This window comes from Takifugu flavidus, chromosome 22 (assembly GCF_003711565.1).
Source record: "Takifugu flavidus isolate HTHZ2018 chromosome 22, ASM371156v2, whole genome shotgun sequence".
NCBI classification, from domain to species: domain Eukaryota; kingdom Metazoa; phylum Chordata; class Actinopteri; order Tetraodontiformes; family Tetraodontidae; genus Takifugu; species Takifugu flavidus.
This window is the reverse complement of record NC_079541.1, coordinates 175,029-201,104: the sequence shown is the minus strand read 5'-3', so window position 1 is coordinate 201,104 and position 26,076 is coordinate 175,029. Positions and strand designations below refer to the sequence as shown.

At 51.4% G+C, this 26,076-nt stretch overlaps 1 long non-coding RNA gene across 2 annotated transcripts; it reads left to right on the top strand.

Annotated features, from left to right (window-relative positions):
• Window positions 1-18,120: 18,120 nt before the first annotated feature.
• Window positions 18,121-24,458, top strand: LOC130519474 (uncharacterized). Of its 2 annotated transcripts, XR_008948335.1 has the most exons (4): window positions 18,121-18,259; window positions 18,734-19,041; window positions 19,925-20,254; window positions 24,219-24,458. It is a non-coding gene; the product is annotated as an uncharacterized LOC130519474 (long non-coding RNA). The 2 variants fall into 2 exon arrangements; XR_008948334.1 differs by lacking the exons at window positions 19,925-20,254; window positions 24,219-24,458 and having other exon boundaries at window positions 18,734-19,370.
• The last annotated feature ends 1,618 nt before the right edge of the window (window positions 24,459-26,076 follow it).

The window sequence follows — 26,076 nt, the reverse complement described above, 5'->3', positions numbered from 1 at the left end:
TTGACTCAGTCTTTCATATTTGACATTTGGTTTCAGCTGAAGATGAAAAATTTCCCTCTGAAATAAAAATTGAAGCTCAGGATGAAAATTGGAAATCAACCCAAAATTAAAGAATGAACCTAACCCTAACGATTGAAGAGTGAAGTCATTAATAACAGATAAAGTGAAATATGAAATCATTCCAGAGGAATTCCCAACACATTCATTGATGGAGAAGGACGGAACGATGAGATTAGCCCCCCATCAACCCCTCATCAGCCCCTCATCCGTCCCTTATCTGCCCCCCATCAGCCCCGCATCCGATTAGGGTTAGGGTTAGGGTTAGGGTTAGGTTAGATATTAGGTTAGGTTAGGTTAGGGTTAGGGTTAGGTTAGATTAGGGTTAGGGTTAGGGTTAGGGTTAGGTTAGATTAGGTTAGGTTAGGTTAGGGTTAGGGTTAGGGTTAGGTTAGATTAGGGTTAGGGTTAGGGTTAGGGTAGATTAGGTTAGGTTAGGTTAGATTAGGTTAGGTTAGGGTTAGGGTTGGGTTAGGTTAGGTAGTTTCGGTTTAGGGTTAGGGTTAGGGTAGATTAGGTTTCGGTTCGATTAGGTTTCGGTTAGGGTTAGGGTTAGGGTTCGAGGGTTTCGGTTAGGTTAGATTAGGTTAGGTTAGATTAGGTTAGGTTAGGTTAGGGTTAGGGTTAGGGTTAGAGGTTAGGGTTCGGTTCGATTAGGTTAGGGCTAGTTAGCTTCGGTTAGGTTTAGGTTGGGTTAGGGTTAGGTTAGCTTAGGTTAGGTTAGGTTTTCGGGTTCGGGTTCGGTTAGGGTAGGTTAGTTAGGTTAGATTAGGTTCGGTTCGGGTTCGGGTTAGGTTAGATTCGGTTAGGTTAGATTAGGTTTGGTTAGGTTAGGGTTAGGGTTAGGGTTAGAGGGTTAGTGTGTATTCGTGTGTCCTGATGACATGGTTCATCATGTTCCGCCGGTCCCTCACCTGGTTCCGGCCAGTTCTGTTCACTGGACCAAAAACAAAGTTCTGCTCCACACGTTTATTTTTAGACCTCAGCAGAGGGTTAGGGTCAAAGGTCAGCTAATGAGGCACAAACGACGTGTGTGGGGACGTGTGGAAAAGCAACTGGGTGATGAAAGACCTCTGGATGAAAATGTAAACATGAAAGAGGATTTATGCTGTCGTCATGGTAACGGAGGTTGAGCCAAACACACCTTGGTCTGACCAGCGTGAAAATAACACGTTTGTTCACCACACTTGAGCCTCCGGAATAGAAAATGTATAAATATATATAATAAACGGCTAATCAGCCTGTTTGTTTACCTGTAGATGGGACAGATCAGAAATATCCGATATTCAGGTTGTGCAACAACGATTTTCAACTCAGAAATGATCTTGATGTGTCTCAGACTGATTTCTGCGCTGGACTCTGGCTAGGCTAGGCTAGGCTAGGCTAGGCTAGGCTAGGGTTAGCATCACACCAGGACGCAGACTCACAGCACCCCGGAGACCTCGTCCCCTCGTCTCCTCGTCCCCTCGTCTCCTTGTCCCTAGTCCCCTTGTCTCCTCGGCCCCTAGTCCCCTCGTCTCCTCGTCTCCTCGCCCCCTCGTCTCCTCGCCCTCGGCCCCTAGTCCCCTCGTCTCCTCGGCCCCTAGTCCCCTCGTCTCCTCGGCCCCTAGTCCCCTCGTCTCCTCGTCCCCTCATCCCATTGTCTCCTCGTCCCCTCATCTCCTCGGCCCCTAGTCCCCTCGTCCCCTTGTCCCCTCATCAACTTGTCTCCTCGTCTCCTCGTCCCCTCGTCTCCAGGACACGAGCTGCTGGAACGGGGGACCTTTGGGGTTATCATCACATCAAAGAGTTAGCATCCACAGCTAAAACACTGTCATGTGACCCAGTGTTGAGCTTTCTCGTCATTGAGCCGAAGAGGTTCGAGCTCCGCACTGTTGGGCTGTTGTTCCCACCTGAGGCTCCACATGTGGCTCGTCTCTGTTTCTGATTACTGTAATTGGTTCTGGGGCCCAGCGGAGTGGAGCGGAACCCTCAGGGAAGCCATTACCCCGTCCACCACGATGTGGGGCCAGCAGCGCCAACGTTGTTCAAGGGAGATGAAGTCACGGCGGGTGGCGCCGTGAAACACCCAGGTACCAAAATCAAAGAGGACGCCACTCAGAGAGGATCTGAAACAGGAAGCAGCTCCAGCAGCCAATCACAACACCAGCCCTCACGGGCTAAATCAGAACCACATGCAGGAACTGGGCAGAGACACATTTTCCACTTCTTATTTCCTGCCCACTGGGAATACAAGTAGTTTGGAGTTTGGCAGCCAATCGGCACGTAGGAAGAGTCACATCTACCAGCCAATCAGGTGAGGGTGAGTGTGTCAGCAGGAGGTCCTTCAGATGCCATCCAGGAGGGGGGCAGTCGAAACCCGCGGTACCATGAGCCAGAACACAGAACAGCAGCTCCAGAATACTGAAGCTACAGGCGCTGGTCATGCTAGCGGCTGCCTCCAGTCAGGCGGAACCATGGAAACATCGTCTGGTGGGTCTTCCTGCCACGACCCAACTCCTCACGCCTCATTGCCTCACCTGAACACAGGAAGCTGCTCTAACGGAGCTAAAGTTAGACACCACATGACCCCTGGGCCGACCACATGACCCCTGGGCCGACCCGGTGACCCCTGGGCCGACCCGGTGACCTCAATGCTCCACAGACTCCAGAAGGGGTTTTGGTTCCACCCGGTCTGCACATGACGACAACACATGCAGTGAATGCGGATCTGAGAAAGAGTCACAATTCTGTCGATGAAAGTTCTCAGAGAACATTCATCTGGACTTCCTTCATGTTCTCAGAGATGTTTCACCTTCGTCATTTAGAACAGTTGAAGTTTGGAGGAGAAGAACAGGAGAAGAACAGGGAACGTCCAGAAGCTTCGGGGACGTCCAGAAGCCGCGAGGACATCCAGAAGCCGCAGGGACGTCCAGAAGCTTCGGGGACGTCCAGAAGCTTCGGGGACGTCCAGAAGCCTCGGGGACGTCCAGAAGCCTCGGGGACGTCCAGAAGCTTCGGGGACGTCCAGAAGCCTCGGGGACGTCCAGAAGCTTCGGGGACGTCCAGAAGCCGCAGGGACGTCCAGAAGCTTCGGGGACGTCCAGAAGCTTCGGGGACGTCCAGAAGCCTCGGGGACGTCCAGAGCTTCGGGGACGTCCAGAAGCCGCGGGGACGTCCAGAAGCTTCGGGGACGTCCAGAAGCCTCGGGGACGTCCAGAAGCCTCGGGGACGTCCAGAAGCCTCGGGGACGTCCAGAAGCCTCGGGGACGTCCAGAAGCCGCGGGGACGTCCAGAAGCCTCGGGGACGTCCAGAAGCCGCGAGGACGTCCAGAAGCCACGAGGACGTCCAGAAGCTTCGGGGACGTCCAGAAGCCGCAGGGACGTCCAGAAGCTTCGGGGACGTCCAGAAGCTTCCATGATGGGATGTAAACTGAACCAGACAGGAGAAGATGAAGAAGATCAAACGTAAATGTTCCGTTTTAGGGAATAACTCACTCGGCTGAGTGGAGCAGCGGCGTGTCCACCCTGCGGCGGCTCGGATCGTCCACCGAGGACCAATCAAGGAAACGAGTCAGGATTAATTCTTCTAATTAACTTATGTAAGAACGTGTGCGACCGAATGGGTTTGATTTTACAGCTCAAAAGACAAATGCAAGCAGGACAAAGTGTCTTCCAGACACTCACAGAGAGAGAGACAGGGACAGAGACAGACAGGGACAGAGACAGACAGGGACAGAGACAGACAGGGACAGAGAGAGAGACAGGACAGAGACAGACAGAGACAGAGAGACACTCACAGAGAGACAGACAGGGACAGAGACAGACAGGGACAGAGACAGACAGGGACAGAGAGACACTCACAGAGAGACAGACAGGGACAGAGACAGACAGGGACAGAGAGACATGGACAGAGAGACAGGGACAGAGAGACAGACAGGGACAGAGAGACACTCACAGAGAGAGAGACAGGACAGAGACAGACAGGGACAGAGACAGACAGGGACAGAGAGACAGATTTCCTCCTCCCTGAACTTTCCGAGCGTCTCTCCATATACTCGTCAGCTCGTTGCAGCGGCGGCTGATTAGCAGCAGGAGACGCGCTGAGACGAAGGGAGCTTTAATGTCTCGTCCCCCCAGAGCAGCGGACGCTTCCTGTGGATCAGAGGTTCAGACGCTCGGGAGCTAACGCGGCCCGAGGCCGTCTCCTATTAGCGATGAGGATGATGAAGATGAGCTCTGAAAAGGGCTAGCATGATTCACCAACACACGCTGACTCCCAGCGGCTCATCAGGGCCTCGCTAACACGCCAGGAAGCCTTTCAACAGTTGATCCAGTTTTAAACCAACACAGTCCAAATATTCTTAAATAATCAGGGAAGGACACACCTGTGCCAAAGCTCATGCTAACAGTTAGCAGGAGGTTCCTACATTAGCTTGATTGCTAATAGCCGCGAGGAACAAGCTGAGGCAGCAGCCGACGCTTCCGTTTCTGAAGATTAATGTTGATGTTGACACTTTATCTCCAATCTGATTCTCCAGATTTGGTTTGGATCAAGACCGGCAGTTTGGTTCTGCAGAGAAATGCGATCCCCTTCTTCCTTGGGTTGCATCTTCTCTCCGTGTTTGTTCTGGGAGGCCCAGGCTGCAGGGTTCCGTGCACCTGTGGACACTGAGGTCTGTTATTGGTCTTAAGACCCGTGGGACCCTGAGCTGGTCCCACCCAGCTGCTGTTCTGCTCAGATGTCAGCGCTGCATACCAGGGGCAGAACAAAGAGCGCAGGGTTTAGCTCAAATCCCCGGACGTGTTGACCAAAGCTGCTGCTGCTACTGTGGGAACGTTATTGTGAGAACCTTTAGATCCCCGTTAGAAAGCAGACGAGGACTGATTCCTCTTGTTCCTGATGGGACCTGAGGAGAGATGGAGCTCTACTCCCCAAGGACCCTGATAAACCTGTGACCTTTGTCTTCTGGTGGCATCATCTGAGTTGAGACAATTCCCACGTTTAGTGAGTCTGGAGACGGTTTCTGAGCTGCACTGGTCACAAAACTGATCCAGTTGGTCCCTGAATCAGCGCAGACAAACACAAGCTAACAGCTAATTAGCCACTGACCAGATCCACACACAATGTGTGTGTGTCTGTGCATCTGTGTGTGTGTGTGTGTGTGTGTGTGTGTGTGTGTGCGTGTGTGTGTGTGTGTTGTGTGTGTGTGTGTGTGTGTGTGTGTGTGTGTGTGAGTGCGTGTGTCTGTGTGTGTGTGTGAGAGTGTGTGTGTGTGTGTCTGTGTGTGTGTGTGAGAGTGTGTGTGTGTGTGTGTCTGTGTGTGCGTGTGTCTGTGTGTGTGTGTGTGAGTGTGTGTGTGTGTGTGTGTGAGTGTGTGTGTGTGTGTGTGCGTGTGTCTGTGTGTGCGTGTGTCTGTGTGAGTGTGTGTGAGTGCGTGTGTGTGTGTGTGTGTGTGTGTGTGTGTGTTAAAACTCGACAGGTTTACCAGGTTCACCTTCCTGCTTTGATGAACTGTTCTGTTTTCCTACTTGTGATGGCGGAAGTGTCCTTGGTGACATCATCGGTGTGTTGGCGTGCAGGTGTGCTGTGTGTGCGCAGGTGACGCAGTCGCTAACAGTCTGTATGTTTTTGTAAAGGGCATGGACGCTCTGAGCTGATCTGTGATCCTGATGGAGCATCCTGGGAACCAATCAGCAGCGCTAACATGGCAGAGCCGCTAATGTGAACCAGACCTGAGACAAGGCTTCAGAGCACCGTCAGCACATCCGGACCCTGAACAGGCTCCAGGTTCTTCAGCTGTGATCGGACCCTTCGGCCTTCTGGCCTGTTCTCATGTCCAGCTGCATACAGCTGAGACCAGGGAACCCCTGTGTTCACATGCTAACCAAGCTAACTGATAACGCAGAAGAGAGCAACCAGGTGATGGAGCTGCTCCCAGGAGAGCAGCTCCATGAGTTCCCAACAGTGAGACTGAAACACAGCTGAAATCACATGATTGTGATCACCGTCCCTGTTATTACCTATCTATTACCCAGCATATCTGTTATTACCTATCTATTACCCAGCACATCTGTTATTACCTATCTATTACACACACATCTGTTATTACCTATCTATTACCCAGCACATCTGTTATTACCTATCTATTACACACACATCTGGTATTACCTATCTATTACCCAGCACATCTGTTATTACCTATCTATTACCCACACATCTGTTATTACCTATCTATTACACACACATCTGTTATTACCTATCTATTACCCAGCACATCTGTTATTATCTATCTATTACCCAGCACATCTGTTATTACCTATCTATTACCCAGCACATCTGTTATTACCTATCTATTACCCAGCACATCTGTTATTACCTATCTATACCCAGCACATCTGTTATTATCTATCTATTACCCAGCATATCTGTTATTACCTATCTATTACCCAGCACATCGGTGCTGCTCCAGTTCCAGGACTTTCCAGATCCTGAAATGAAGAAGACGTCACGTTTGCAGCGTTGAACCTTTTCAGCAGCTCCAACAGGATCAGACGGACACGTCAGAGCGTCCTGGGAGGAGGAAGTGCTGGGGGGGGACGGGGACAGCAGGACGGGGACAGCAGGATGGGGACGCCAGGACGGGGACAGCAGGACGGGGACAGCAGGACGGGGACGCCAGGACGGGGACAACAGGACGGGGACAGCAGGACGGGGACGCCAGGACGGGGACAACAGGACGGGGACAGCAGGACGGGGACGCCAGGACGGGGACGCCAGGACGGGGACAGCAGGTGGCAGCAAGAACCACCAGAGGACAACAAGAACCAGTCCCTCTACCCTCTGTCCCAGTAGAACCAGTCCCTCTGTCCTCTGTCCCAGTAGAACCAGTCCCTCTGTCCTCTCTGTCCCAGTAGAACCAGTCCCTCTGTCCTCTGTCCCAGTAGAACCAGTCCCTCTGTCCTCTCTGTCCACCTTCTTTTTTGGACAGGAATGAAAAGAAAAGTCGAGACCTTTTTAACGGGAAGAGACGAGGCTGAAGAACATTCGGAACCGGCCGTCTCAGTCTCAGTCTCTGTCTCTGTCCTGTCTCAGTCTCTGTCTCTCTCTGTCTCTGTCTCTGTCTCAGTCTCTGTCTCTGTCTCTGTCTCTGTCTCTGTCTCTGTCTCAGTCTCTGTCTCTGTCTCTGTCTCGTCTCTGTCTCTGTCTCTGTCTCTGTCTCTGTCTCAGTCTCTGTCTCTGTCTCTGTCTCAGTCTCTGTCTCAGTCTCTGTCTCTGTCTCAGTCTCTGTCTCTGTCCTGTCTCAGTCTCTGTCTCTGTCTCAGTCTCTGTCTCTGTCTCAGTCTCAGTCTCAGTCTCTGTCTCAGTCTCTGTCTCTGTCTCAGTCTCTGTCTCTGTCTCAGTCTCTCAGAGACAGAGAGTCTCAGTCTCTGTCTCTCTCTGTCTCAGTCTCTGTCTCTGTCTCTGTCTCTGTCTCTGTCTCAGTGTCTGTCTCTGTCTCAGTCTCAGTCTCTGTCTCTGTCTCTGTCTCAGTCTCTGTCTCTGTCTCAGTCTCAGTCTCTGTCTCTGTCTCTGTCTCTGTCTCCGTCTCCGTCTCTGTCTCTGTCTCTGTCTTCGTGTCTGTCCAGCACAGAGCGTCTGTGTCCACTGTTTCGTCACGTCTGTTGGGACACAGTGACGTCATGGTGGCTCAGAGGACCAGGCCAGTTGCTTCTGTGGCCCAGAAGGCCCAGAAAGGCCGGCGGCTCCAGAGATGATCTGGGTGTGGACTGATGAACGGTTGGACCGCTCACCTCAGAACACACTTTGTTTATTGGTTTTGGAGAACCACCCTGGAGTCCTTGAAGCGGTTCCAGGTGCTTCGATCAGGTCTCAGTGAAAAGGAGCTGAGCTCGGGCTTTAGGAGAAACTGATGACCCAGCTGAGATGGAACCAGTTCAAACACACACTTTCACAGGGAGCTTTTCTTTCAGCCGTAAACTTCAAGAAACAGAAAAAACAGCCCGACTTTGAGGCACAAATATTCCAAACTCTCTGCAATCCAGCACATTCCTAATGCTAACGGCTAAATTAGCTGCAGTTGCTCCCTGAGCATTCATCTCCACTCACATCCGTCAGCTCATGTTCATCATGTTGAGCTCCACATCAGCGAGGAAAGAACCCTAACCCTAACCCCTAACCCTGACCCTGACCAAACCCTAACCCCTAACCCTGACCCTAACCTAACCCTAACCCCTAACCCCTAACCTTAACCCTAACCTAACCCTAACCCTGACCCTAACCTAACCCTGACCCTGACCCCTAACCCCTAACCCCTAACCCTGACCCTAACCTAACCCTAACCCTAACCCTAACCCCTAACCCCTAACCCTGACCCTGACCAAACCCTAACCCCTAACCCCTAACCCTAACCCAACCCTAACCTAACCCTAACCCCTAACCCCTAACCCTGACCCCTAACCCTAACCCTAACCCTAACCCTCTAACCCTAACCCTAACCCTAACCCTAACCCTAACCCCTAACCCTGACCCTGACCCAACCCTAACCCTAACCCTAACCCTGACCCCTGAATGAAAAACAGGAAGTGTATTTTTGAGAAAGTCATCATTTATGGCTGAACTAATAGTGCTGATATCTGAGGACGGAGAAGACCCCGACTGACCCCGACTGACCCCGACTGACCCTGACTGACCCTGACTGACCCCGACTGACCCTGACCCCGACTGACCCTGACCCTGATTGACCCTGACTGACCCCAGCTGACCCAGGAGGTGCAGCATAACATGAGGAATTACCTGAGAGGGCTGAGAACATCCTGAGACTGTTGATTGGCTTCAGCAGGTCCAGCTGTTCCTGCCGTTCACCTGCCCAGGTGAGCTTGATGAGACTGGGGGGGGGCAGGAGAGGAGAGAACAAAACCAGGCAGAAAACCACAACCACAACACTTCCCTTTTTCTAGTAGTGATGATATTACAAAAGAAAAAGAAAACCACTCATGATGAAACAAAGAGAACGGAACCATCACGAGCACCTTCTGATCCAGGTGAGTTTGTGCACGTGAGTGTTCTCGTCTGTGTTTGACTGGGTCGTTAGTCCATGAGATGTGCTGCTTCTAAAGGTATGTTCAAAGGCTTTTGAATTGTAAAGTGTGTTTTGGATTAAATTGAAATTTGTCTGAAAGAAAAAAGGTCAAATCTTTTATTTCTTTTGACTCTTTTTTATTGTTGTTGTTCCAAACCCGACCATGAACATGGACCCTAACCCTAATGTTCATAAAATATATTCACCATCTCAGCCTGCAGGGGGCACTGCTCCAGGACGGCCATAAAATCACTTCCATCCAACAATTCAAAAGACTGATCATGTGACGATCATGTGACGATCATGTGACGATCATGTGAAGGATTAATGTTTGTAGGCCAGGGACTCAACTGACATCACGCCAAAGTAATGCTAGTAATGAGAGTTTAGGCACCGTCCTGGAGCTGGAGCTGCCTTCCCTAACCCTAACCCTAACCCTAACCACCCTAACCTAACCACCCTAACCTTAACCCTAACCACCTTAACCCTAACCACCCTAACCTAACCACCCTAACCTAACCCTCTAACCCTAACCCTAACCTTAACCCTAACCTAACCACCCTAACCTAACCCTAACCCACCCTAACCTAACCCTCTAACCCTAACCCCAACCTTAACCCTAACCACCCTAACCTAACCTAACCTAACCTAACCACCCTAACCTTAACCCTAACCCTAACCACCCTAACCCTAACCTAACCACCCTAACCCTACCCTAACCACCCTAACCCTAACCCTAACCACCCTAACCCATTCAGGAAGAGGCTCTCGGTGCATCAGCCTCCAGCCTCTTACTTCAGTTTTCCACAGGCTGACTCCTCCTCCCTGATGAACAGGAGCACTTCCTGTTCATTGGTCCCTCACTGATTACGAGGATTCCTCCGTTTGGTCCTGCAGGAGCAGCACTGCCTCCGTGGAGGGTTAGGGAAGGATCCGCTGAGCCTCCGCAACTGGAGAAACTGTCTGTGGAGCTTCTGATGGGATGTGATGGCTGACAAGCCCAGTCTAAATAAATGCCCCTGCGATTTACTGGAATGTTCTTTTCCACCTGAGTTTTCCTGAGAGATTCTGTGGAAAAGTGCAGGAGGTCACATCTGCTGCAAACATGACACACACTCCTCCCGCCCCCGCCCACTCGCTCGGGGACTTTGTTGATGCTAATGCTAAATCGCAGGTCATTTTTGGCCTGTTTTATCCCTTCCAGGGTCACAGGGAGGTGCTGGAGCATAGCTGCATATGGGACTCACCCCTGGATGGGCCAGCTCATTGCAGGGCCCTGTGTGAGCCTTTGGGGCTTTGGTCCCTTGCTCAAGGGGACCTCAGCATGGTTCTGAGGGTGTTCTGGAACCTCCCCCTACTACCACAACACCTGAGCCACATGGAGCAGAACATTCCTTTATTCTTGTGATATAGTGGAAAATATTTACATACACATTTATATTCCCAGTTCCATAAACCAAAATTCTTAGCTCTGCCCTTAGCCTCAGCTCCACATTAGCATCTCCAGGTTTCACAGGACTGACTGATCCTGAATCAGATCTCAGCTGGGCAGGAATGCTGCGCTCTGATGTGTCAAGGCTCCAAATCCATCAGAACAGACCTGCTACAGACAGAATCCTCACATCCTGTTTCCATCAACTGAAGTCTTTGATCTGCTCTGAAAATCACACAGTCAAGTTGGTTTCCTGTTTGGCACAAACTTGGGACAAGCAGGGACAATTCCCCTGTGGTGGACCAGGGACAGTGGACCAGGGACAGTGGACCAGGGACAGTGGACCAGGGACAGTGGACCAGGGACAGTGGACCCAACAATGTCTGTACTCATAAAGAATGTTCCACCATGATGATGACAACAAATCAAAATCAAGGTTCCTGAGATTGTCCTGTCCTGTCCTGTCCTGTCCTCCTCCTACGTCCTGTCCTGTCCTGTCCTGTCCTCCTCCTACGTCCTGTCCTGTCCTGTCCTGTCCTCCTCCTACGTCCTGTCCTCCTCCTACGTCCTGTCCTGTCCTGTCCTGTCGGACGGTTTCTGTAAACTGAGTGAAGTGATCACATCACCAACCTGCTCATATTACTGAATTTATACGGGGGGGGGGGGGGTGTCATATTCACTCAGGTGATGTCATATTCACTGGGGTGATGTCATATTCACGGGTGATGTCATATTCACTCAGGTGATGTCATATTCACAGGGGTGATGTCATATTCACGCAGGTGATGTCATATTCACTCAGGTGATGTCACATTCACAGGGGTGATGTCACATTCACAGGGGTGATGACATATTCACAGGGGTGATGTCATATTCACAGGGGTGATGTCACATTCACTCAGGTGATGTCATATTCACTCAGTGATGTCATATTCACAGGGGTGATGTCATATTCACAGGGGTGATGTCACATTCACTCAGGTGATGTCATATTCACTCAGGTGATGTCATATTCACTCAGGTGATGTCATATTCACAGGGGTGATGTCACATTCACAGGGGTGATGTCATATTCACAGGGGTGATGTCACATTCACAGGGGTGATGTCATATTCACACAGGTGATGCAGTATCCACTCCCCCTGTGGAGAACACTCCGGGTACGTCTTGTATGTTGTTTTTGATCGTCCTGAGCTCACTGGATTATGCGAGCGCCCGTGTTCCTGGGGGGGCTGAAGCTGTTGAAGCTGCTGGTCACATGTTGAGACATCAGAGGAAGCAGCTTCACGTGTGAATACATGAGCCCAGTTTCTGGGGCGTGATGGGGAATCCGGACGTGTTCCGGTGTCGTAGTCAGACTTGTTAGCACAGCGTTCTATTTTTAGACGCCAGATGTTCAGACAGGCCGTGTTGTGTCAGAACAGCTGTTTCGTTTGGACGGACGGGGAACGTTTTGTGGAACCGCTGCTGCGCTGCATTGTTTCGTCTTCCACCTTCAAAACCACGACTGTAAAGCTTTAAAGTGCGGTGGCCACAGAAGGCTGAGGTGGACCAGGTCCTGACCCACACCACCGCTGCTACTCAGAAAATTAGCCTGTGGTCCAACACTCACAACTGTCTCACCGCTGAAATAAATCACAATTTCCTGCTGCTTGACTGATTTAGCGGTTATATCATGAAGTTCTGCTTCTTTTCTGTGAGGTCATCGTCCCTCACTGATGACATCACAGGCAGCTATCGCTAACGTCCAACTTGGGGCTGAGCAGACGAGGTCAGTCAATTAACCCTCATGACAGAGATGTTGTTGTAGGGAAGCCTCAACGCACCCAAACATGAAACTACCCACAATTCAATGCAAACACAAAAGCAAGAAGTAAAAATAGCCGACGTCTAAATGTTTAACGACTGTGAAGCAACTAAACCGACTAAACTAGAGGGCACAAGATCAGCTCATCTTCATTCATCTCCTCTCCTCTCCTCCTCTCCTCTCATCTCTCCTCCCCTCCTCTCCTCTCTCCTCCCCTCCTCTCCTCTCCTCTCCCTCTCCTCTCCTCTCCTCTCTCCTCCTCTCCCTCTCCTCTCTCCTCCTCTCCTCTCCTCTCCTCCTCTCCTCTCCCTCTCCTCTCCCTCTCCTCCTCTCCTCTCCTCTCCTCTCCTCTCCCTCTCCTCTCCTCTCCCTCCTCCCCTCCTCTCCTCTCCTCTCCTCTCCTCCTCTCCTCCTCCTCAACTCCTCTCCTCTCCTCTCCTCTCCTCCTCTCCTCTCCTCTCCTCTCCTCTCCTCCTCTCCTCTCCTCTCCCCTCTCTCTCCTCTCCTCCTCTCCTCTCCTCTCCTCCTCTCCTCCTCCCTCCTCTCCTCTCCTCCTCTCCTCCTCCTCTCCTCTCCTCTCCTCTCCTCTCCTCCTCTCCTCTCCTCTCCTCTCCTCCTCTCTCCTCCTCCCTCCTCTCCTCTCCTCTCCATCTCCTCCTCTCCTCCTCCCCGCTCCCCTCTCCTCTCCTCTCCTCTCCTTCCTCCTCCTCTTCCTCTCCTCTCCTCTCCTCCCCTCTCCTCTCTCTCCTCCTCTCCTCTCCTCTCTCCTCTCTCCTCCCCTCCTCTCCGCTCTCCTCCAATCTCCTCCATCCTCTCCTAGCCTCTCCTCTCCTCTCCTCCTACTCCTCCTCCTCCCCTCCCCTCCTCCTCCTCTCCCTCCTCCTCTTCCTCCTCCCCTCCTCTCCTCTCCTCGCTCTCCTCTCCTCCCCTCACTCTCCTCTCCTCTCTCTCTCCTCTCCATCGTCGCTCTCCCGCCTCTATCCTCTCCTCTCCCCTCTTCCTCCTCTCCCTCCCTCCTCATCCATCTCCTCCTCCCTCCTCGGCTCCTCTCCCTCCTCTCCTCTCCTCTCCTCTCTCCTCCTCCCCATCCCCTCCTCCCTCCTCGCTCCTCCCTCGCACCCTGCTGGGTCACTCTTTCTCTCTGGAGTGACTGACAAAAGTTATGACAAGAAGTGGTGACTCAGCTCTGAGACAAACAACCATGTGATCCATCAGCCGCCGCGGTGTCCACACCCAGACACCCAAACAGAAATTAAGGGGCGGACAGGTGAAGGTGCTCGCAGCACTGCTGCTCCCTCAGGTAAATATTGAGAGCTGTCTGTGTCTGTGTCTGTGTCTGTGTCTGCGTCTGCGTCTGCGTCTGCGTCTGCGTCTGCGTCGCTTCTGCGTCTGCAGCAGCGCCCCACCTGCCTGCTGCTCTTCATGAACTCCACCAGAAAGGTCGCCGTAGCAACAGGCCGCAGGTCAGTGGTCCAGCAGAGCGCTGGTGGGAGGGGTGGAGACCTTCGGGGCCCGCTGGTGTTGGGGGCCCGCTGGTGTTGGGGCCCGCTGGTGTTGGGGCCCGCTGGTGTTGGGGGGCCCGCTGGTGTTGGGGGGCGGGCCGTTGGTGTTGGGGCCTGTTGGTGTTGGGGGCCCGCTGGTGTTGGGGGCCCGTTGGTGTTGGGGGGCCGTTGTGTTGGGGCTGTTGGTGTTGGGGGGGCCCTCTGGTGTTGGGGGCCCGTTGGTGTTGGGGGCCCGCTGGTGTTGGGGTGCCGTTGGTGTTGGGCCCTGTTGGTGTTGGGGGGCCCGCTGGTGTTTGGGGGCCCGCTGGTGTTTGGGGGGCCCGCTGGTGTTGGGGGCCCGCTGGTGTTGGTCCCAGCGGCTCCGATCAGACTGTTGCGCAACAGCGGGGTGTTGTGGCACAAACATGGTGACATCATCACTGCTCAGTGTGTTGGGCCACGCTTCGACTCACTTCCACCAAAATAAGGCTGAAATCAATTTTCTTTCAAAGCAAATGTTGAACTAATGTTTTTGTTTCGGGATCTGAATCCGTTCTTTGTCTGGTGTTGCCACGGCGACTCACTAGTGCCTCTTTTATGTTCCCAGGCCATAATATCACCAGTGATTAGAATCATTACCTTGTGTTTCATGTTAGGTCCTTTATCTTTAGATGTTTCTCCTTATCACTTGTTCTGATTGAAGGTTGGACGTCGATGGAGCTGAACCAGCTGATGTTTAGCTCGGTCAGTCCAACAGGAAGTGGACGAGCGCATGTCTCCGAGCAACACGTGCACGTTTGAGTCACGTCTCCAGTCGTTTGGTGTGTGACTGCAGCGAGGCCGACGTGGGTGTGGCCGCTCTGGCTCAGTGGGCGTGGCCATCGTGGCGTGGCCGTCCTCAGGACGTTCTCATGGGACAACAGCTGGTGTGGAATCAGCTCCACCAATCAGGGGCATTAAAGGCCGCTTAACGTGGTGGAATTTCTTTATGTTAAAGTCTTTTATTTATTTGGTTCAAATGAACCCAAATTGACAAGCAAAGATAAAACTGGACGGAATCAAGAATCCGCCACTTTCTATTCCAAAGATACACGTCCCAGCATTCCTGAGAGTCATAAAACATCCTCATCGTTACTCGGCAACCAGACGACATGAGGTTTTAATGAGGTTCCGTGGTCAACAGGAAACGGCTCAGACTAATAACTGGGACATTAAAGAATAACACTGACGTTAAAGAATATTAAAGAGGACACAGATGACCCTCCCTTCTGATTGGTACCACAACCGTTAGCATTGTCAATGGCTATCGTTCAAAGCTATATTGCTAAGGCTACATGACAGAGACACGCCTCTTTTTCCTCTGCTGAGGTGCAGCCGAGGCGTGGCGGCGTGATTTGACTCATTTGGTGAAATGTTTTGTCTGGTTAAGACGAACAAATGAGTCGCAACGCCGTGAAAAAGCCACAGGATGGAATTTGACATGAAGCTGCGGCTCCAAACCAGCAGAAAGATCCCTTATGGAGCGCTGAGTGGTGCCTCGACAGCCGACCAAGGACTGTTTGGACCATGAAACGTCACAGTTGCATCTGTCAGCAGCTCTGCTGTGGGGAGTGGAACCGTTTTCTTCTTCAGCAAATGTGGTGAAACAACAGCTCAGATGTTTCTTTGACATCTCACTTTTAGCTGAAGCAACACTTGCAACCTCCTCCAGTCTTCTTGGGTATGACACCACACCTGGATTTAGGGTCTTCTCCAGCTCTGCCAGCTTGGATGGAGACATGTTCAGAGATGTTTGATTGGGTTCTAGTCAGGGTTCTGGCTGGTTCACTCAGAGGGTTCTCCTTAGAATCTCCTCTGTTGTTTGACTTTGTCTTCAGGATGAATGTTGGAAGGTGAACCATCAACCCAGCCTGAGGCTCAGATCATTCTGGACCATCAATCATCATTCCTCCACACATGATCATTTACATCCAAGTCCACAAAATTGAGTCTTGCTTCCATCAGACAAGAGAACCTTTCTGTTCCTCAGAGTCTGAGTCCTCCAGATGATTTCAGGGATCTTTGAGTGATGACCAGCTTCCTTCTGGACAGGTAAATCTTCTGGCCTCAAAGTTACAGAATTCACTTTCTTCCGACGTCATTTGTAAATCTTGGACGTGGCCACGAAGCTGCTGAGGTGACTAACATCTTCCACTCTGAAGGGATGATGGGCTGTCTGGGGAGCCGAGGGCGGGGGTCCTGGTCTGGAGTCAGCCAGCGTCTGCCAGGGGATTTTCAGAGGCGAGACGCTCCCTCGCTGGAGGACGTCCATGCAGCCATGCACAGGAGGATTCTGGGTAGCAGAGGCTCCGGCAGGAGCTCATCTCTTCGTATCTGAACCTTTTTTTAGAAACACAGAAAGTCCAAAACCCTGGATTAAAAACATAAATACCCCAGGGTGCCACCGGGGGCAGCAGACGTGCTTTAACTTCCTCTCGTGAAAGAAGCCCCTTTTCGCACCCTTTCCGATTGGCAGCGCCGGACCCGCCTAAAGCGTTCCCATGATGTCATCAACAAGCTCCCAACATGCAGAACTCACCCCTGATGATGAAAATATGGCAGCTGCCAGACCCAGCGGCAGCAGCAACCCTAACCCTGCCAGACCCAGCGGCAGCAGCAACCCTAACCCTGCCAGACCCAGCGGCAGCAGCAACCCTAACCCTGCCAGACCCAGCGGCAGCAGCAACCCTAACCCTGCCAGACCCAGCGGCAGCAGCAACCCTAACCCTGTCAGACCCAGCGGCAGCAGCAACCCTAACCCTGCCAGACCCAACAGCAGCAGCAACCCTAACCCTGCCAGACCCCAGTGCAGCAGCAGCAACCCTAACCCTGCCAGACCCAGTGGCAGCAGCAACCCTAACCCTGCCAGACCCAGCGGCAGCAGCAACCCTAACCCTGCCAGACCCAGCGGCAGCAGCAACCCTAACCCTGCCAGACCCAGCGGCAGCAGCAACCCTAACCCTGCCAGACCCAACAGCAGCAGCAACCCTAACCCTGCCAGACCCAGCGGCAGCAGCAACCCTAACCCTGCCAGACCCAGCGGCAGCAGCAACCCTAACCCTGCCAGACCCAGCGGCAGCAGCAACCCTAACCCTGCCAGACCCAGGGCAGCAGCAACCCTAACCCTGCCAGACCCAGCAGCAGCACCCTAACCCTGCCAGACCCAGCGGCAGCAGCAACCCTAACCCTGCCAGACCCAGCGCAGCAGCAACCCTAACCCTGCCAGACCCACGGCAGCAGCAAACCCTAACCCTGCCAGACCCAGCGGCAGCAGCAATCCTAACCCTGCCATACCCAGTGGCAGCAGCAACCCTAACCCTGCCAGACCCAGTGGCAGCAGCAACCCTAGCTCTGCCAGACCCAGCGGCAGCAGCAACCTAGCCCTGCCAGACCCAGCGGCATCAACACCCCCCAGCTGGGATGGAAAAGCTTCCCTCTCTCCAAGATGAGCTCAAGTGCTGAACCTCACCGAGCCGCCTTGTGTTGATGATGGTTTTGAGTTAGTCCAGTACGTCTGGAACCCCCCTGGTGGCCGGCTGCAGTATAAACCAAGACAACATGGAGCAGAACTGATGAACAGGCTCCAGCCTAGTTTGAGTGCCTGCAGGATTGGTGGAACTTTATCATCTTCTGTAGCAAACTTCATCCCTCTCTTCTGACCTCCTCACCTTCCCTCTACGCATCCTGGCACAAACCTCCGAAATCCAACAGAACGTGTGTTTACAGTCCCTCAAAGAAACTGGAAGATAGAGTTTCAGTTTATTTTCCATAATCAGGATTTTGGAACGTGGAAAGGTTTCAGTTTGTCTCATTTTGCCTCCAAACTCTGAGTGTAACGCTGGCATGGAAACATCCATGAAACCTTTGCACAGCAATGCATACTGGGTAATGAAGTAAGAAAATACAGTAGTAAAGAGTAAAATAATGATAGTAAAATAAAAAAGTGGCAGATGGCAAAGAAGACATCTTTCAGGTTTTCCACAGCATTCTCAAGGCTCCCTCCACCCGGCTCCCTCCTGAGCTCAGTAGTTTTCTGCTCTACCTGTCAGCCACGCCCACCTCATCAGGCCAACTCAGCTCACCTGTCAGCCACGCCCTCCTCATCAGGCCAACTCACCTCACCTGTCAGCTCAGCTGCAGCTCATCCCAACGATCCCAGCATATAATCTCCTGCACTCTCCTCCTCTCTTGTTCTTCAGCTTTGAGTCAAGACTTCCCAGCATTATTTTCCTGCCGGGTGTTCTGGTACCGGCCCGTCTGTCTTCCTTCCGCCTGCCTCACCTGTTCCTACCTGCAGCTATAATCTGCTTCCCCGGCCTCGACTCGTCTGCCGCTCGCCCCTCGTAGTAAATACCATGAAGGTCATCTGGAAGTTAGCATGGTAACATAGCTGTTGTGTACAAATGTGCTCAGTAATTTTAATGGTCGTTGCTGCACTTCGTTAAATCTCAGCTCGTTTACACTTTACAAACTTCTTTAATTGACTTTGAGAGTCTTTGGTTTCCTGAAGTCAATTTTAGGCGCCCGTGGAGGCGACACTTCGCCTTTGCTTGTAACCACGATGCCGCAAAAACACCATGAGTCACACACACACACACACACACACACACACACACACACACACACACACACACACACACACTCTGTCCACAGTTTGCCCATAAAAGTGTAAATCAACGTTTTACATGTTGTCTTCTTGATTATGGTGCAGACAGGATCTCAAACCGCCAATAAAGGTTGTTTTAAGGCACCAAAGTCTCAGTTCTGAAGTGTTTACTGCTGAAGTCAATCACCGGCTCCTGTTCACATCAGACTGTTCCACCAGTCAGTGATGAGTCTCATCTTCTTCCTCAAGGGTGGGTCATCCTCGTTCTGGATCAACCCCACCGACTTATTGGAGAGAAGAGCAGCGAAGGCGCTCGGTGGGGTCAACGGTTGGTCTTGGAGCATGTTCTCAACACACCTGCCTCAGAGCATCCACTTCAGTCTGGGTCCCAAGGTTCTGCAGGGCAGAAGAATGTGGCTTCTGAATGGTGCGGCTCCGTCTCCACGTCGTCCCACAGTGACCCGGCCTGCTGTTCGCAGCGCTAGCATCAGAAATGGCGTTAGCTGTGTTTTGGGCCACGAGCTGGAGTTGCGTGTGTGATTGAGATGTTGCTTGAGGTCAGTTCCTCAGACAAGGTTTGTTTTCCACATAAGATCTCTGCCTCAGCTGGACTCGTTAAGGTTTTTCTCTCCAGAAGTTCTGAAGAAGCCTTCTGGACAACGGGCCAAACGTCTTCAAGAAAAACCTTAACGCAGAGATCTTGCGTGGACCAACAATGACCTGGAGGACTGAGAATCTTCAGACGTTATGGAGTTTTGCCCACATGCCCTTTTGTTCAGATCCAAAGCAAACTGGATCTGAACAGTGTAAAAAAACACTATTACAAGTTTATTAAACAGCACGATGGTGTTTTAACCCGAAACTTTTAAATACAAAATCAAACAAGTGGTTGCTGCATTTATGGTTTTGTGTTTATGTTCATGGTTGTGGACCCTGTGAGAGACACTGTGCTAGGCTAATACTACAGAGCTAGGCTAATACTCCGGAGCTAGGCTAATACTACGGAGCCAGGCTAATACTACGGAGCCAGGCTAATACTACGGAGCTAGGCTAATACTCCGGAGCTAGGCTAATACTACGGAGCTAGGCTAATACTACGGAGCTAGGCTAATACTCCGGAGCTAGGCTAATACTACGGAGCCAGGCTAATACTACGGAGCTAGGCTAATACTCCGGAGCTAGGCTAATACTACGGAGCTAGGCTAATACTCCGGAGCTAGGCTAATACTACGGAGCTAGGCTAATACTACGGAGCCAGGCTAATACTACGGAGCCAGGCTAATACTACGGAGCTAGGCTAATACTACGGAGCACTCCACGTGGCGACCCTGCTGCAGAGGCTCCGTTAGACCCCATAATAAACGGCTGTTCTCAGGAACCATCTGTGGTGGAGACGTGGACCAACTCCCCTGTTGAATTCTCCTTTCTGATGCTTTTTAGCCGCTGAGCTCCACCGGCAGGAGGTGTTGAGGACGTCGACAACACCGGCGTGTTTGAGACCCCTTCAGCACAGAGGGAAATGAGAGAAAAGATCCGGCAGCATCACAGCGAGTCTGGATCACGCAAACTCGTCACAGCAGGAAATCTCCAGACTGAAACCAGGGCAGAAGCAGAACTGATGCTCAGGAACAGGAGACTGAGGAAATCACCAGGATTCAGGCAAGACTGGCAGGAAGTCAGCCCGGGTAACTCCCAGCTGCTGAAGGATCCTGCATGTGAAGAACCACGTGGCACCAGGCGTCTCAACGGAGCCATCGTAATTGAAAGCAGGTGAGTCTTGTTGGCTTGATGAGCTGGTTGTGGAGAACCAGGAGGTTAGCACCATGGCACAGCTCTCTGTCGTGGACGTGGTCAGGCTGGTGATCGGTTTAGAAACTCCATCAGAAGGTTTCTCTGTTGGGTTAGGGTCAGGGTGGAACCCTGTTGGGTTAGGGTCAGGGTGGAACTCTGTTGGGTTAGGGTCAGGGTGGACCCCTGTTGGGTTAGGGTCAGGGTGGAACCCTGTTGGGTTAGGGTCAGGGTGGAACTCTGTTGGGTTAGGGTCAGGGTGGAACTCTGTTGGGTTCAGGTCAGGGTGGAACCCTGTTGGGTTAGGGTCAGGGTGGAACTCTGTTGGGTTCAGGTCAGGGTGGACCCCTGTTGGGTTAGGGTTAGGATGGAACTCTGTTGGGTTAGGGTCAGGGTGGAACCCTGTTGGGTTAGGGTCAGGGTGGAACCTGTTGGGTTAGGGTTAGTGTGGACCCCTGTTGGGTTAGGGTCAGGGTGGACCCCTGTTGGGTTAGGGTCAGGGTGGACCCCTGTTGGGTTAGGGTCAGGGTGGAACTCTGTTGGTTAGGGTTAGGGTGGACCCCTGTTGGGTTAGGGTTAGGGTGGAACTCTGTTGGGTTAGGGTTAGGGTGGACCCCTGTTGGGTTAGGGTTAGTGTGGAACCCTGTTGGGTTAGGGTTAGTGTGGAACTCTGTTGGTTAGGGTCAGGGTGGAACCCTGTTGGGTAGGGTTAGTGTGGAACTCTGTTGGGTTAGGGTTAGGGTGGAACTCTGTTGGGTTAGGGTCAGGGTGGAACCCTGTTGGGTTAGGGTTAGTGTGGACCCCTGTTGGTTAGGGTTAGTGTGGAACTCTGTTGGGTTAGGGTCAGGGTGGAACTCTGTTGGGTTAGGGTTAGTGTGGAACTCTGTTGGGTTAGGGTTAGGGTGGAACTCTGTTGGGTTAGGGTTAGGGTGGAACCCTGTTGGGTTAGGGTTAGTGTGGAACCCTGTTGGGTTAGGGTTAGGTTGGAAACTCTGTTGGGTTAGGTTAGGGTGGAACTCTGTTGGGTTAGGGTGGAACTCTGTTGGGTTAGGGTTAGTGTGGAACCCTGTTGGGTTAGGGTGGAACCCTGTTGGGTTAGGGTCAGGGTGGAACCCTGCTGGGTTAGGGTTAGGGTGGAACCCTGCTGGGTTAGGGTTAGGGTGGACCCCTGTTGGGTTACGGTTAGGGTGGAACTCTGTTGGGTTAGGGTTAGGGTGGACCCCTGTTGGGTTAGGGTCAGGGTGGACCCCTGCTGGGTTCACTTCAAATCTTTGCATTTGTATATTTGACTGAGTTAGCATGGCAGATGTCAGTTAGCAGTGACAGCTAGCGAAAACGTTAGCTGGTAAGCAAAGCTTTGAACCATTTCAACACTTTGAATTAAAGTGTAATCCAGATTTATAAATTTGATTTTCAATTTATTTTCACAAATGAATACATTTTTGATTTATTCATAATTTCAATCCAATTCTTTACTGATAAAATAACGAGAATAAAGACCAACGCCAAGCTGCTCCTTTAGGTCTGTTGTGTTCTTGTACCTGCGACACATCGATACTGCGCTCGTTCTACCAGCAAAGTGAGGACAGTTTTGCTGGTCCTCACAACCTTAGAGCACTGGGAGGAGGAGGAGGAGGAGGAGGAGGAGGAGGAGGAGAGGAGGAGGAGTTAGGCTAAAGCAGAGAACATTAGCAGTTGGTGAAGCTTCAGAGAGTTTTGTGATCTTCGTCCCATCACCGATCCAGAACTTCCCACGCTCACATGTGAGCGACGGCAGATTTGGGACTGTTTTTAAACCAAAAATTCGAAACTTTCAAGGCTCGTTTTTCTCACTCCTGCCTCCTTCTCCTTCACATCTGTCCTCATCACAGCTCGTCCACACATGAAGGTTGATCTTATGGGACGGTTGTAATTGGACGTTTGTCCGTGAGGGGACGTCCACCCGTCAGGAGCTGGCAAATGCATTTTATCTGGAAAAGGCCTCACAAATATAGAAGTACAAGCATGTGTGTGTGTTGGGGCGATGCTTCCTAACCTCTGGAATTCATTACTGAGCGGATGGATCCTGGATCTTCTCCTGATTCACCACACGGAACATTCAGAAAACTCAAATGTTTTGGGTTAGCATGCAGACACGCTCACGCTAACCCAACATGCTAACGTTGAAGAAGACAGAGAATGTTCTGAATGTGAAGCAGCAGATAAACCAGCAGAACAGGTCTGGGTCTGGTTCTGGTTCTGTTCGGCACTCGGACCTCCCCAGATGCCCACGTTGCCTCCAGCTGGAGGATTTCCCAGCAGCCCCTCCTCCGGAGTCTCGGGACCGTCTGCTGTTGACTTTAAAACTTTAACAACCACCCAAACAAGTGGAGCGGGCCAAGGTTCTGCTGTTTAACAGGTTCTAGCGACGGTTCTCCGTTTTATCAGCACACTTTTACAACTTCCTGCGGCTGGAACTGGAACACGTTCAGACTCTGCGTCTGCTTCAGTTGTTTAGCGGGATTATTATTTTCAAAATTGGCCTCATTTTTTTTCTTTATTTTTTGATGGATCAGTTTTAGAACCCGTCCAGCCGGAGCAGAACCAGCTGAAATTAGAACACAAACCTTTTTTCCTCCCACAGATTCTCCCAAACTACCGAGCCAAAAAAGGCAGAGTTTAAATAAAGTTGTGAGTTTAAATAAAGTTGTGAGTTTAAATAAAGTCGCTCTGTCAACAGCGTGCGTGTGGGACCCAGTCACGCGTGTTTACCGACTGTCTAAATGTTTCAGTGATGGTTCCACCACAGAACCGCTGGCAGACGCTCAGACCCGGCTGGTGGACCCGCTTTACCCCGACACCCGCGCCAGGACAGCTCACATTATCCACAACAGACGCCCACGAGCCCAGAACCTGCAGGAGAAGAAGCGGGTCAACCTTCGCTGGCCCCGCCCACACCACCCAGCAGCCAATCCCAGCAGCCAATCACAGCAGCGCACTTCCATGACGCCGCCTCGCGCACAGCGATGGCGGATGAATTTAGCTGCGTGTGGAATCCCGCCCCCGCTGTGCGGTGCCCCCCCCCCGTCAGGCCGGGGGCTCCTGAGAGCGCGTGGGTAGCTGTTAGCATCTGTTGGGATGCCTGAGGTCTGAGGAGCAGCAGGGAATTCTGGGAAATTCTCTCCGGCGTGGGCCTCGTGCCGACACGGCTTCCCTGAGTCAGAGGGGTCCTGGGTCATGTGACCATGGTCCCGTCTGCGAACCTGCGTCTAAAGTGTCATTTTAGCCACGCCCCCAAATTTGACCAGTTTGACCGTTTTTTTGCAGAATTCTGCAGTTTGTGACACACTTTTCTTTAAATTTAAGTTTAAATTTAGTTTTTCTAGATTTCACAATGCTATGAGCTAACTTTCTTTTTTCCCCGTGTCACTGATTTTTCCCAAAATAATTTGTTTTCACATTTAAGATCTAATTTACAACTTTGGTGAGAAAACCGATGAATCCTTTTATGAAGTTGTAGTTCATCCAACTACGTCTAGCTCTGCAGTCCTGGACCCGTGTGTACGTCTAGCCGCACTTATTGAGCTACGTTCAGTTTAGCACAGCCCGGGGGCCACAGGGGCTCCAAACCCAACGAGTATTCGTCCCATCAGATGATCCACGAGAAAAGTCCTGAGCCTTCATGGGGGTGAAACTGCAGCCGTTCCAGCTGTTACTCCCATATTCAGAATTATTTAAACCTATATGAGGCAATGATTGATCTGTGCCAGCCGTACTAGCATGCTAACGTTAGCAGTAAACAGTGTTGTAGTCTGGGAACAGAAACTTTAGAACCTCTGAAAATAAAATGTGAGTCCTTCCAATAATAGAAGTGAGGACCTAACTTTAGCCGCTCTGACGTGTGTGTGTGTGTGCGTGCGTGTGTGTGTGTGTGTGTGTTCGGGTCCTCTCTGCGGTGGCGGAGCAGAGGAATCCTGCGTCACAGCGCCTCCAGAAGTCCTGCGAGCTGTGAAGAACACAAACCACAGCTGACTGTGGCGTTTCTCCGTCACGTCTGTTATTATCCAATCAGCTCGTCTGCCCCGCCCCCACCCCAGCAGCAGCCCGACAACAACTGTCCTGCAACGTCACGTTTGGTCTCACCTGCCTAAACCTGCTTAAACCTGCCTAAACCTGCTTAAACCTGCTTAAACCTGCTTAAACCTGCCTTCTTCCTTTTTCCTTCCTTCATTAAATGAATACAACAAAAAATTGCTTCTCGTGGACATTTTGTCTCCTCACACTCACGATCGGTGTTTCACTTCCACGTGTCTCTGGAAAACGTCCAACGTCCTGCTGTTGAAGAAGCTTTGAAGAAGCTTTGAAAAAACTTTAAAGAAGCTTTGAAGAAGCTGCTTTGAAGAAGCTGCTTTGAAGAAGCTGCTTTGAAGAAGCTGCTTTGAAGAAGCTGCTTTGAAGAAGCTGCTTTGAAGAAGCTTTGAAGAAACTTTGAAGAAGCTTTGATAAAAATTTGAAGAAGCTTTGAAGAAACTTTGAAGAGGAGTCGAGTCTTTAGAAAACTCTTCAAAGGGACTTTTATTCACGTCTTTCAGTCCAAACTCACTTTTATTCAAATAGTGAATGTTTCAAGCAGAGTTCTCAGTTAGCCTGTAAAGCTGCTAGCATCAGGGTCAGCAAAGACATAGCCAACGTAGCTTGCATCATTAGCATTGATTAGCATGGTTGTCAGTCAAATGAAATAGCCGAGGTCAACTGAACTGACCCGCCTCCTCTTTATCCTTGAGCCTGGTCCTGCTCCAGGTTTCTTCCTGTTAAAGGGGAGGTTTTCCTGCCCCTGTTGCTTGTTGGGGGGTCAGGCCCTGGGGTCCTGGAGAGGGTCTAGAGACAGTTTAGATGTAACGCTGACAAATAACGAGGAATTGTCTCGTGTCAGAAGGTCCCCAAGAGGACAGGGTTCTCCGTGTGTGTGTGTGTGTGTGTGTGAGTGAGTGTGTGTGAGTGTGTGTGAGTGTGTGTGTGTGTGTGTGTGAGTGTGTGTGAGTGTGTGGTGTGAGTGTGTGTGTCTGTGTGAGTGAGTGTGAGTGAGTGTGTGTGTGTGTGTGTGTGTGTGTGTGTGTGTGTGTGTGTGTGTGTGTGTGTGTGTGTGTGTGTGTGTGTGTGTGTGCTGACAGTTGTGGAAGTGATGCTACAGTTCACCATAAAGAACATGCGCTAGCTTGTGTTCTATCTTTAGCTTTGACGTTAGCAGCATCCGACATCAGCCGGACGTTTAATCGGGAGAAATAATTGAATTTGTCCTCTTTGATGGCGAATGTTTACCAGGACCAATAATTAAAACTCTTAGCGTTAGCGTCACGCTAACTGGCTCCAAGATTTCCAGATGAAATCCTCATCTGAACAACGTCACAGGCAACAACGAGTCGTTTGAGGGACTTTCCTCAGAATCCAGATTCGGTGTTTAAATCTAGATTCTGGAACCGTTAAAGCACATGAATGCGGAAAAAGTATGAAATATTTCAAGCTAACAACTGTTAGCATGTTAGCTAAGTGGCTGGCCAATTTCCTCTGAAGAGAAGCTCCTGGATTCTCTCAGAACAAACTGCTGGTGTGGCTTAAAAACCGCTTCTGCTAAACTTAGAGAACTCGGAGCAGCTGGAGCAGCTGGAAAGATCTGCAGATCAGGAGGCGGGTCGGCCCCCACCACCAGAAACCACCAGCAGCATGTTCTGGTGGAGCTGAGGGCTCCCTCAATGCTGTGTGGAGGTGTCGCCACGGTGACGTGAACATCAATCTGGCCCAAAGTGAGCGTGAAAGCCCCACAAACC